The sequence below is a fragment of the Plectrocnemia conspersa genome, unplaced genomic scaffold (genome assembly GCF_051122295.1).
Source record: "Plectrocnemia conspersa isolate PC_06_02 unplaced genomic scaffold, ASM5112229v1 ptg000005l, whole genome shotgun sequence".
In the NCBI taxonomy this organism is placed as follows: domain Eukaryota; kingdom Metazoa; phylum Arthropoda; class Insecta; order Trichoptera; family Polycentropodidae; genus Plectrocnemia; species Plectrocnemia conspersa.
In genome coordinates, this window is record NW_028277169.1 from 26,189,833 (window position 1) to 26,203,592 (window position 13,760).

Sequence of the window (13,760 nt, forward strand, 5' to 3'; positions counted from 1 at the left end):
AAATAATTTAACATATGGCGTTTAAGTGGCTTTAAAATTTGTAGCATATTTGCAAGGTTCTTTAAATAATTTTTCGATAAAAATCTCAATTTTTTCCTGATAGTTTTACGATTTATTACCGGAAATGTCATAGAAGAATAAGAATCATTGAATAAATTTGGATTAAATAAATATTTCAATTCATCAGTAAAATCTGTTTTTTAAGAATAATTATAATTTCATTCTTTACTAAATGTTATTTAAGAGTATTTATCAGTTTTTTGCATAATGCAGATTTAAGCTTGATCAATTGCTAGAAGGTGCAATGCAGTTTATAGGATCATTTTAAATCGCAAAAATCTTTAAATTCTAAATTAATTTTAAAGGTTAAAAATATTTTTCGCTTTTTAACCCAGTCACGAAAAATATTTCCAAATTCACAAGAATTTTTTATTTACCGAATTTTAAAAATATAAATTGTTTCAGCATACTATAACAACTATTTTACCACTAGTTTAACAGTCTTGAATTAAATAAATAAATGAACTGGTTTCTAACATAATTTTTAAGGTGAGCATCAATCTTGGTGAATGTTTGGTGATCTGTCAAGTATTGTGACATATTTTCCCACTTAATTTACTGTCTTAAATTTAGAACATAAATATTTTCTACTAAATATATACAGTAAATTATATGTGATATTTTTTTTAAGCATAATTTAAAGATTAGGAAAGGCGAGAAGAGTTATATGAGCAATGCACAATTGGTGTTCTGGCATGACAAGTTTTCCAACGTGTACCATGACGCTTGCACCGTCTGTTACAATACAAATGATTATATAACACTACTCAAAGAAATACGGTGTTGTTTTTGGCGTTTATTTTGTAGCGACCACACACAGATGACAACATTTGAAAGGGTCATTGTCTCAAACCTTTAAACTCACTTTAATGACTGTGACCAAAAACAATCATTTATTCACAATGAAGACAAACTATTATTGCGACTGCACAGAACACAAGTTCACAGTGAATATTCTCCGTAATTAAGAGAGTCCCATTGTGGCGAAACGGTCACGGATATCATAAATCACCACATTCATGACATTTCCGAAAAATGCAATAAGACCTTGGACGAGCGAACGTCGCTTTCTAAAGGCGTAGACGTATTCCGCCGTTCTACGAAGTGACTGCAGCAATTAGCTGGAAGATCGCTGCACATATGCGATTGGCTAACAAGCTTTTAACCCCTAAGATATATAAGCCCAGACTCCGATGAGGATGGACAGACAGTCGGAGAGTGAGAGTCACCAGTAGCCACTAGAAGAGACCAGCAGACGCGTCCCCACCGACAGACGTGAAGAGATGACACGGAACTCCCGAACGACCACATCCACAAAAAAAACTACCTCCTGACACAAGAACCAAGAGGAGCATCTACGGGAATTATCACCTGCATCAGCTTCATCACCGCTTATAGGAAACAGTTCACCGATAATCGTCCGTCCCACTCATGTTAATATATCAATAAGAAGTCTTACTAGATTCACACTGAGTCTCATTGGCCACGAGGTAAATCCCCCCTAAGGCCATAACCTCTAAAATTTAGTAATTTTATATAAGAATTAAACATTTAAAAATAGTATAGAGAGCAACTTAATTTTTCTTGACATTATTTTTTTAGTTTCTTTAAATATTATGAGGGGATTATATTTATGTATCATATTACGTTTCGTAAATAGACCAGAATCCCAGAATTAGATTCCTTATTTTTTATGCATGTATCAAAGAATTTTAAACGTCTAATGTATTACTACCATTGATGATGTACCTTAATATCACAATAAAATAATACTTGATCTGATATTATGCTCCTAGAATTTAATTAATGCTTTATTTGAATTATTATTTGGTGTGGTTTGCTTATTTTGAGACTTAGCTCATGGGTTATGTCTAAAAGTTGTATGACTTTGTCTAATTCATTAACTAAATTAATCTTTTACTCACAATAAGAGGGATTAATATAAAATAATATTCATAAAAAGGCTGGTCCATCTTGTTAAGAAGTGTTTTAATTGTTTAATCAAAAATACCAAAAAAGTTTAGGTGTCTTCCACTTTAAGAAAAAATTATCCTTGAATCAACCGTTTCGGACCTGCCTTAGCGACCAATGTCAAGAAAGTTTTTTAACATTTGTATGTTTTTTGTAGATAACTATGACTGCCATAATATTGAATTGTGTTAAATATTTAAAAAAACACAAATAAATTGTGTTTAAATATTATAGATAATAAACTAACCAAAAACGTTAAAAAAAATGATGATTTTTAGTATTATTTGTTATTTTTGTTGGATACTACAGAACTATCGTAATTTAAATTTATTTATTTTCTATCGAATCTTCCGACGTAACCTTACAGGCGTAAGCCCAATGCATTACAACGGGGTTGATCTGTACCAAATGAGTAAGTTAATCAGATATAATGAATACCTACAAGTAAGTATTATATTAACCACCAGTCTGGAAATCGGTAACATTTATATTAATACATATAAATTATGACACTGCAGCTGTGGCCAGTTTTCTTAATAAAAGCGCATTTTTTATAAATAAAAAATTAAGTACCGCTGCCGGGGTTCGAACCGGCAACCTCATAATCACTAATCTGAGACGTTACGGACCACGCTACATCGGTTTAAAATGACGGCTAATAAAAAAAACAGTAATATCCTAACTTCTTTTTTAATTAGATAGATAAAAAACGTTTAAAAATATTAAAATAAAAAATGTTAATTTTTGAATATCACATATTAAAAATTCTATTACAAATTAAATATTCAAATAATATACAAAAACATTTTTTGCACACAGAAATATATCTAATTATCACGGCCTTTTTTATGTGCTTATTTCAATAATTTTTTTATTTTTTTTAAAGGTTTATAAGTAATTTGTTTGAATTTGCATATGACTGAAACATAATATGTTTAATATATCACAAACTTTACCCACATTTTTTTTATTAATATGGTTGTAGACCAGACTTGTATTATATATATATTATTTTATATATGAACAGCATTTGTAAGAATAGTTTGAAATATAATCACATTTCGACTTTTAAACTACACGAATAGAGAAAAGTTGGACCTTTAACTAGTGTATTTTAAAATATCTGAAATGCTAAAAAGTAAAGCATGCAAACAGAATCTACTAATTGCGCCAATAATGGACCGTCTGACAATGCAGCTAACTTTTATTGTATTTTAGCTGTCAATTATGTTGTTGGTTTTGAGTCTATATGCACATAACCCTTGTTTTTTCACACAAATTTATAAGTACACAAACGTAAGGTAGAACTAAAGTTCGTTGAATGAATTTATAGTGTAATTATGAAGCATATAAGGGAGGAGAGTTTAAGACATATTTTAAATATGATTGAAAAAAATGATACGTAATCAAAAACTTTATACTAAATGTCTAAATAATAAATTCTTAATACGGAATAAACGATGTGTTTAATATGGTTAGCTTTTGCCGTATTCTAACTGTCTATTTCAGTTTAGTTGGTGGTATTGTATTGTATATAGAACACCTAATCCTGTATTACATATGCAGATCTAGGCATAGGTAACAAATAATGATTACACAATTGTACAAGTATAATGAGAGTTGGTTGAATAAATTAATAGTGTAATTAATAAGCACATTAGGAAGGAGAGTTTTGGGCAGACTATTCGCGTCCTAAACTCGGAAGCGGCCAACGTAAGAATTAATGGTGTTTGCATTGTAAACGTTAGTACGTGATGGCCGACGGCGCTATAAATTCCCTATGTAAATATTGTACATAGTTTAAAGTCTTATTAAGTTGGATAATTAGTTTAGTTTAATTATTTATACGAGACGATTAGCGCACCGGTCTTACTTTACACCCAGCTTCACCTGTTAACCCTTAAATGAATGGTGCTTTTTACGCGCAACTTTCTTTTGAGTTTTTGAATTTTGAAAATGGAATTTAATTTTAAGGTATTAGAAAAATATAATAAAAACAAGGTACATGTAAGATTTTAATATATACCAAGACTTGTATGTATATACTATATATATGTTTATATGTATATTTACATACATATGACTCAACAGCTTAACAAAGTGAATAATATATTAAAATATTTACTTTCGCACTTGTAAACATACTCGAATTATACTCCTGTGCCTACTAAAACTCGTAGGTGCAATCAAATTACCACTCGCCTTTGAACTTACTTTTATTCAATATAAATAGAATATTTAACTATAAATATCTGACCTTAACATTTCTATTTACAAAGTTAAATGTTCATTTAATATGAAACCTTTCCAATGCCACGAAAGGGTTAATAATGAACCTCTCCCTTCACCGCGTTATACAATATCCAAGAAATATTAATTAAGATAACACCGCCTTTGTGAATAACACTTTCCCGGCGACTCTCGTTAATAGGTTGCCAAGTAGGTAATGCGATATGCTTAATTTTCGAAACACCTAGTGTCTAGGTGTAATATACCTTGGCGGCTTCTCAACTAATACCTGTCTTTTTCAATCACCGAGAGGAGCGGGGTATTTGCAAAACGTACGATAAAATGTCTCGCTATTGTGAAATTTAATTAACGTCCGATGGATGCACTCAAATTACGTATGTATAAGCTCATTGGAGATTAATGAACTTAAACTAGCGAAAATTTATGCTAAATTCAATATTGCAGACTAACGATTGAATATCAGATATCAACGAGGGATGGATGTCTTTAAATAATCAGAATGTAATTATAGCTGTTATAACTTATTTGTATCGTTAATTTAATAACATTATATACATAAATATAGTTGTAAAGCTAATATATTTACACTATAAGGTTTTATTTACGTTGAAAAAATGCAATCAATACTAGGAAGATAAAATACAGTGAAAATGGATCGATTGTCTCAGTTGAACTTATTTATAAATTAATTTTAAAGCAGTTACAAAAAATTAGGCGTTAATAATTTTGTACTAAAAAGGAAAGAACGCAAACCTTTGTTTAATTACCATTAGATGATAATTGATTTTAATGTCATAGCTGACCATTAAATCATTTACCATAAAATAATATTTTTGTAAATATTTTATTGATTAAAGTTACGCACATATATATGATACAATGAAGAGCAATAATTAAATTAATAATTGTACTATTAATAATTCAGATTTTCTATTCCATGACCTTTCAATTAGTAAAACTTGACCAATGAGACCACTGATTTATCATGCCTTTATAATTGGTTTTGTTTATTATCAAGCCATAGTTTCTCCATTTAACCTAATTTATTGAGTATTTTCTTTAATTAATTTATACATATATGTAAATATTTGCTTTAAAATAATGATACAATAATTGGACTGACTTTAAAAATAAATTAAATTTTAGACTTTTATATGTTTGTGTATTATTATATATTTAAATTCTGTAAGAAAGATAAGTTTTTTTAAAAGCTGTCAATGATATAAGACTTTAACTTTAAAATTATTTTATATAAAAATTTAAGTATGTAATGCCTGCAATACACTCTCTGGAAGTTGTCCGAACCGAAGTTACAACTGAAGTTTGCAGAGACCTACGACTACGGACGGAGGCCGTGAATGACGTCCGGACGGCGGCTTCTGTCACGTACAGCTGACATATTTGCGCGCGATCAAAAAATGTACCAAATAATCTCAATTTTCTAATTGTCATATTATTAATATTGTTTGGGCACTCACCAATACAATATCAGTGAAAACTTTTCGGTCGTAAATATTCAATTTACGCAAAATCTTAGTCGGCTTTTGCAAAATGCCATAAGACATAAAAATTATACTTCAGAATACAAACACCACATCTATGACTATCCTAGAATTGGTCGCGATCGATTCTAAATAATAATTCGTTATGGTGTGACATTTATATAAACCGATCTAGGAAAATACATAGAGATATTCGAAACGATTTTTTTTAACACAATCAAGTACCACTAATTATTTTTTAATTCTTTAATTTTATATGAAAAAAAATATAATAACGATATTTGTTAGAAGAATATATTATCGAAAATATATTTAATCCCTTTTGGTGCCCTAAAATAATCAAAGATGTCAGTAAGAGTCTGTTGAAGTCCCCTATAAGCACGTGGTAATATAACTTGATCACGTGACACGATGCAGCGCTCGACGTGCGTGTTAACCATAGAACACCTACGCGTATACTGAAATTGAACCGAGCTACTCGTTCTTTCTCAGTTTGCGAAAAACCATATCATTATCTCTCTCACTCTCGTCACTTAACACGCGAGAGAGCGAAAGGTGAAGTATCATACCGCTCGCGCCCGAAAGAGCAGCTCCGACTTCGGTCCGTTTGCCGACAATGTTCGGAAGCGCTCGAAGCTGGCCAAGTCGACTGAATTACCCCCACTTTACCTCCCGTTCTCGGTAACCGCGGACAACTTTTTAAGAGAATTAAGAGCGGACAGAACCAAACTCGACCGAAGTAACCCAATATATTCTCCGTCCTTGGCCAACCTTGGCCAACATCCAGAGAATCTAGTACAAGCATAACAGTAACATAAGAGTTCCTAAAATTATTGAATAAAAGTTTTTAGTTAAAAAAAAAATGTTAGATCAGTAATACTTATCTTAACAACAACAAAATTTGGTTAGATCATAGAATATATCTGAATATATCTAAAACATTGCTGTCTATATGGAAATCTAATCCAAGGTATTGGTGCTTATAAATAAATTGAAGATTGTTTCGGTCACCATATTATGCAAAATGTAAAAAAATATTAGAATATATCATTTAGAATTTTATTGTAAGTTGATAATGTAACAATAAATCCGGCGTGTAATTAGAATTAAAAAATTAAAATAATGTTCCTCTCTATAAATATAACCTTTATTATTTACCCAATGGTTCAAGTATTACTTGTGGACAACATTTAGGCAAGCAGATAGAGCTATTAATAGACACACTGTAAAATTTTTAACACAGTACTGAAAAAAGTATGTCGTATCGAACCCTAAATTACTTATATAAGTTAAACGATTTTTATATTTAAAATATTTTCCCATCATTTAAAAAACATCTGAAATTCTCCAAATAAAAATCATAAAATATTTTTAAAAATAATTATTCTGCATTTAAAATAATTTTTATGTACCGAAATCACTCTACAACACATCCATTAATATTTTGATGGAACATATATGCGCTAATTTTTATATGAAAGAAAGTATGGAATTTATAGAAAAAGCTTTTGACACAGTTTGCCATGACGGTTTGATTCACAAACTATAAAAAAATAAAACACGACACTGTCTGCTTCGATTAATATGCTCATACCTGAAAATGAAAAGCTATGCCCTTACACCAAATAATGATAATTAGTTCATTGCTTATTTCCGTTAAAAAACTAGTTTGCTAATACTATTTTTTAAATTTGCATACTATCCAAGACTAATGAGTGAGCTTAGTACATTTGATACTAACAGCAGGTATAACATTTCACTCCAGGAATAAGTAATATAAGTGTCATACTTTTTCCAGATACGATTAATTTTAATTTTACGTTGTCACAATATCTATAAAAATTCAATTTAGTTTTTAACGGAAATAAAATAAATATATTTGGTACTATAAAAAAAAATATTATTAAAAAAAAAAAAAAACTTTGCCACTGCCTCTCTAAAATAAGAAATGTAAAGTAAAAATCTAGCGTCAAATCCTTGAACCAACAACTGGACCTTAAGCTTAAATTTAACAAATACATTTTGATTTGCAACTTTGCTCTATAGAGCTTCCTGTCATATACAACAAATAAAATCTGAATATACAAACAATTATTTGGACCCATTCTAACATATTTTTGCTCAGTGTGGAGTAACGTAAGCCAAACTATTTTTGTCTTAAATTGTAAGTCACCCAAAATATTAAAATAATATATAATTTTTTTTAACTGATGGTAAGAACTTGATAATAGCTTTAAGAACAATGTCATTTTTATAGCAGAAAAAACAATAAAAATAGTTTATTTTATTAGCCTAACTCACTAATCTCATGTATTAAATACTAAGATAGAAATTAACTTAAATTTAAATATAAGCACCATATTTCAAACCACATATTGCTTTAGAGCCTTAAGTACATATCAATGGTTTCAGATATTGAGGTAGATATATTTCAATCGGCCCTCCATGCATTGTTTTTTATTTATTTTCAGTAATCGATAAACATAGCGTCAAATCTTCAATACACTTCTAGAAAGAGTATGACATTTATAAAACTGTTAAGAATATTAGTATTGCCTCGAGTACAATAAGTAATGAATGCAATTAGTTCACTTCCTATTAGGTTAGGGATATTATGCAAATTGAAGAACTTAACGATGGTATTATCCAACTAATTAGAATGATCGAATAACTAAATCTTAATCTGGAAGAATAAAATTTAATTTAAAACGAATATAAGCAAGAAAGTTCTGAAAAATTTAAGAATAAAAAAAAATAATCTTTTTGAGAATAATATCAATGAAAATAAAAAAAAATCGAGAGGAAGTTTTATTTGCTAAGTGTCAAAATCAGTGAATGATACTATCGCATACAATTCATTAATTTATAAATAAAAATAGGGAAACTCTACATTCTTTGTAGTATAGCCATTTCTTCAAATGTAATATATATATATAGTGCATATAAATGCATATTTTTATTATATTTCTTTACTTTTATAATTTTTATTACTTTACTTTAAAAAAAAAATCGAACTTGTATATTTTTTATTTTGGTTCAAATACATATACCATTGTTTTTTTAAGTAAGGTAGGTTGTAAGACAAACATTTTCAAAATAAATAAATAAAAATCAATTAAAAAATAGTTGAAATGTATGTGCTCTTAGTTTTAAGAGATCACATGATATTGTTTTTTATGATGATGCATATATTGTAATCAATTTAGGGTTTTGACAAGTCTTAATTTAATGTATTTTTGAGAATCGATTATTTACTATATGACTTTGTGATTTTTTAAAAATGGTTAACATTCCTTTTATAATAGAGTTATGAATTTTAAATCATATATTACTGAAAGTTCTTTAAATTAACCTTTTTATAAATGTTTGTTTTTCCACTTTATTGAACATTAATAAGCATTTATAAAATCATTTGAAAACGTTAATATATATTTTTAGCGTTCGATTCGCATGCACTAACACGTTTAATAATTCATCGTATCATCTGCGGGTTGGCTTTTTGACAAATTCGAACGAGTCGCTTTGTGTGTAACCCTAGTTAACAAATTACCCTCTCGCATTCGCAAATATCATCTTAATTATGTCCTGTATAACGTTGCGCATCCGTTTTGACAGCTCCACGTCGAAATTTCCGAGCACATTTCACCGAAACATATCCAATTTCGACGTCGTCGCCCGGTTTAAATTTTGGCTCGTTATACGCATACATCTTTCGTCAAGAGAAGGAAATAAAATAATAACTTTTAACTTCCCCTCGGCGAAAGAAGGAGAGAGTTAAACTTTTCAAGAAATATTCGTTTCAATGCTCCGGCGAAATAAACAAGTCGGTTTCAAACGACGTCCATATTGACACAGTTTCCCTTTCAATTCCAAACTAATTACGCAACTTGGGCGAAAACGTTCGCGTTTAACTTTTTTAAGCGATTATAATTGGCCGTTTGTGTCATTATACTTTATTGTTGTCAGAAGATATTACTTTGATTACTAGTAGAAGTGGATTTGTATACGATACTTCGAAACCGTCGAGAGGAACGACAACATGTGGTTAAACGACAAGGCCCTTGTCCGTATATAGGAGCAAAGTACACAGTACATTCACTAAAGGCAAAGCATAGTTTAGATACTAAGCCTGTGATATGCGACTAGTGACGATCACTAACGACTCGGTCAACCACTGAACAGCAATCAGTTTTGTTGGCTCAACTCGACATTGCAATCAGAGGGTTAAGTGGTGAATCGATATATTTTTACATTAAAGTTTGTAATGTACAATACGGAAGTATAATGTCATATACATATAATATAATTATCAACTTCAATTTTGTCTTTGCCTATGAACCACGCTTTCAAGCTAAATAACATTTTATATGTAATAAGATAAATTAATAAAATATGTTATCTTACTATTCTTTATTAATTTTTTTGAAAGATTGACATTTGATAAAAAAAAATTTTGCCGAAGATGTTAAAAAAAGTTTTATTGGTGTTCAGGAATTCGATATAATAAACTGTATCGAATTCCTGAACAACCAAACACTGATGCATTTTGTTTAATGACTGATAAAAGCTTTATATAATATCATTTCAATAGAAGCAATTAACCATATTTTTATAATGGAATGCATGACACAACCTTTATTGATATTTAAATAATGAAATGCATGACGTAACCTTTTTTCAGTAAATTAAGATTAAGTGTTAAAACCTAATCATACTATAACTAAAAACTAAAATTATTTGACAGATTCATAAAATAGAACATCGTTCTCTGTTTTCCTAAAGCAATTTTATTAATAAAAAAACACGTAAAAATTTATGTGTTAAACATTTGTTTCATAGTTTTTATACCTTGCCACACAAAATCTAGTCACTAATATGATTCATTTTTATTATAATGGAAGTTACTGTTTTGCAATATTGTTTTTAAGTTATTTAATAATGGCTTTAAAAGCAAACTTTTTATTTTACTTCTACATAATAGTCCTTTAAGAATATACTTCTATTTTTCATCCTTTAAAATCAATTTTACTTTGATATACTTAAATCGACCAAATTCCTTAATTAAATCACCTTTTTATTCACAAATAATTACTGATACTTAATCATAAAATGCCAATTCGTTATAGGTTAAAATTGCATTTAAAATATTTTTTGATGACTCGCCGAAACTAGTGTGAAAATTGGTAACTATTTTTCAAAATATTTAAATTAAAAATAACAGATCTGCAAACTTTTTCTCTATAAATATTAATAATAATCAATACTTAAAGAATAATTAAAAAAACTGAAAATGTTGTAGATTAAGGTAATACCTTAAATTAAGTACTTAATTTTATAAACAAATAATGTATCATATATAAAAAAATTAAAAATGTATTAACAAATAAAAAACTTTAAATAAATTATCAATTTGACACTTGTTAAAAGTTTAAACTGTTTTTTTGTTAAAATATGATACCACCGTGAGAAACATTTTAACAGCTCAAGTCACGAGGTACAAGTTTTGGAAATAGCTAAGGCGTGAATTTAAGTTTGCCCTCAAACTTTCTGTTCATAATCTGTTTATCGTCCAACGAAAATTTGTTTTAAAAAAACTTTTTTTAATTGATCGCTTCACCAAAAAGGAGCAGATAAAAAATATCCAGTTGAGAGGGCTATGGATATTTTTACGGAGACGTGAATAACACTTTCTCTCAGATATTTTGTTAGAAACTTCTACTTGAATTTACACTTAAACATCAATTTTAGAGTTGACAGCATCAGATTTTCAACAACTTTACTTGGATCACAACAAAAAGAAATCAGAAAATATCGCAGAAGCCACCGCTTCTCTCTTCGTATTCAATGGTCCAGATCAACGTCTGAAAACCAATAGACGTCCGCAGCCTATAAACAGCACCTCTCAACAAACTTTGTTTAAGCAAAAATGAACTCTCTGGTTAAGGATCGCTAAATTAGCTATATTAACCGTGTTTTATTTTAAGGCGTGAACACATTTTAAAGGTGTGTTTAAGAAACGAGTAAGTAAACACGCATATAAAATTTGCCAGAGCTGTTTCGAACGATAAATATGAAATATGAGACACTTGCTCATATTGGGAGACTCTGAAGAGATATTGAGGCAAAGACTGACAGAGCCTCAGAACTGCAGAGGCAGATTCATACGTTCAGAGACTTGTCTAACATCTTTGAAGCGTTCTATTTGTATATTAACGATTTATAAAGCTCATTGTATCGACCAAAACTTAAGACATTTTAGCTTGATTTAAATATAAAATATTTGTAGTGATAAATTACATTGTCTGAATTAAGTAGGTTTAGATCAAATTTCAGCTGACTTTTGAGTCGGTGGACACGAAAATATTTACTCCTCAACCGACAAGTCTAACACGTATGTACCGTTTGTGTTATCTTTTGTACATAACAGAGATATTGTGGGTTTTTTACTAAAGCAGCTTTGATAAATGGTAAATGGGTTAAATTTATCCAATTAGGCTAAAAGATATGCACGCATACTTTGAACTGCACCTATTTAAATATACGTTTTTGAAAGAATTAGTTAAAGCACACCACACAAAAATTTAAATAAAGTTGCGTCGCTTGTTTAAGTGTCAAAGGTTTTTTTCGTAATGCTTAGATTGTCTAAAGCATAGTAATTCTTATTTTATGCTTAAATATGAATATACTTGAGGGTAATTTATAAACTACCTTCATGTAGTGGGCAAGCATTGAAGAATATGATATAATTAGAAACAAAACGTGGGAGGAGCCAGATAAAATATCTGAGAAGTATATTTCAATTTTCAAACTAATTACAAACAGGTATTTATTTAAGATAGCTTCGTTTAAAATATTGTGAGAAAGTCTCTTTATAATGAATATAATATAAAAGTTCAAGATTACATGTACAAAAAATTAAAAAAAAACTTGAACATATAATCTGTGCTTACATTAATTATTAATTACCTTTGATATATTGGTCATACAATTCTAATTTGTAGTATATTAGGATGTATATAGTTTTACTAAATGTCAGACATAACCGTTTATAAATTAATTAAATATAAAACATAAAACTTGATTTAGGATCCTTTATGTGTATGTTAGATTTTTTAACTCTTTTACCCAAAGGCCGAACAAGTCAATTTAACTTGTATGAAAAACGAAAGGGTTAGGTCGATCGAGCGATTATCTAAGTCTATTCACTTTGTCTGCAAAGTTTGTGTGTTTAAAGGTTAGAAAGCTCACACGTTGAGCCAGAAATGGGGTTTCATTAAAATTCTCATCTCGCCTGACCAACGCCGGTCGCGGGATAAAATAAAATAAAAAAAAGGAAAATTGTTTGGTGCACGTCGAGGTTTTACTCTTTTCTAGCCATTTTCACGCTCAGTATGGAAAAACGTATAATAATAACTTTATGCTAATTCTCTCGTGTACATGTGATATATGCGAGCATACAAAAGGTTTAGTTTTGTAATGCGCGACTAACGGCGCTAGCTTTTTTAGTCGAATGTTTTTGGTCATAAATAAATAAGTATTTTTTGTGATAAACTGCATGAGATTTTTTGTAGTATAACTTATTGTATTTCCAGTGGCTTTCTTTATAATATGACCAGTGAAACGTTACATATGTATATATAGGGTGTCGGTTATTCTTATACATAGCAAAATGTCTAACAATATATATATATATATATATATATATATATATATATATATACAATTTCAAGTTATATAATATAGATAAAATACGACTAAAAAAATAAGTACAGCCTGAGCTTAATTTATATACTCTTTAAAATTTTTACATAATACGTAATAAACATTTCTTTGATCCTGTATAACACTATTCCTTTATTTTACCAAGATGTGATATAGTATAATTTTGTTTTCAAACCTTAATGGGGTTAAGTATGAACCTTTTGCTTTATGTAACAAAAAGTAGACAACGTCAAGGTTTTAGTAGCTGAAATTAAC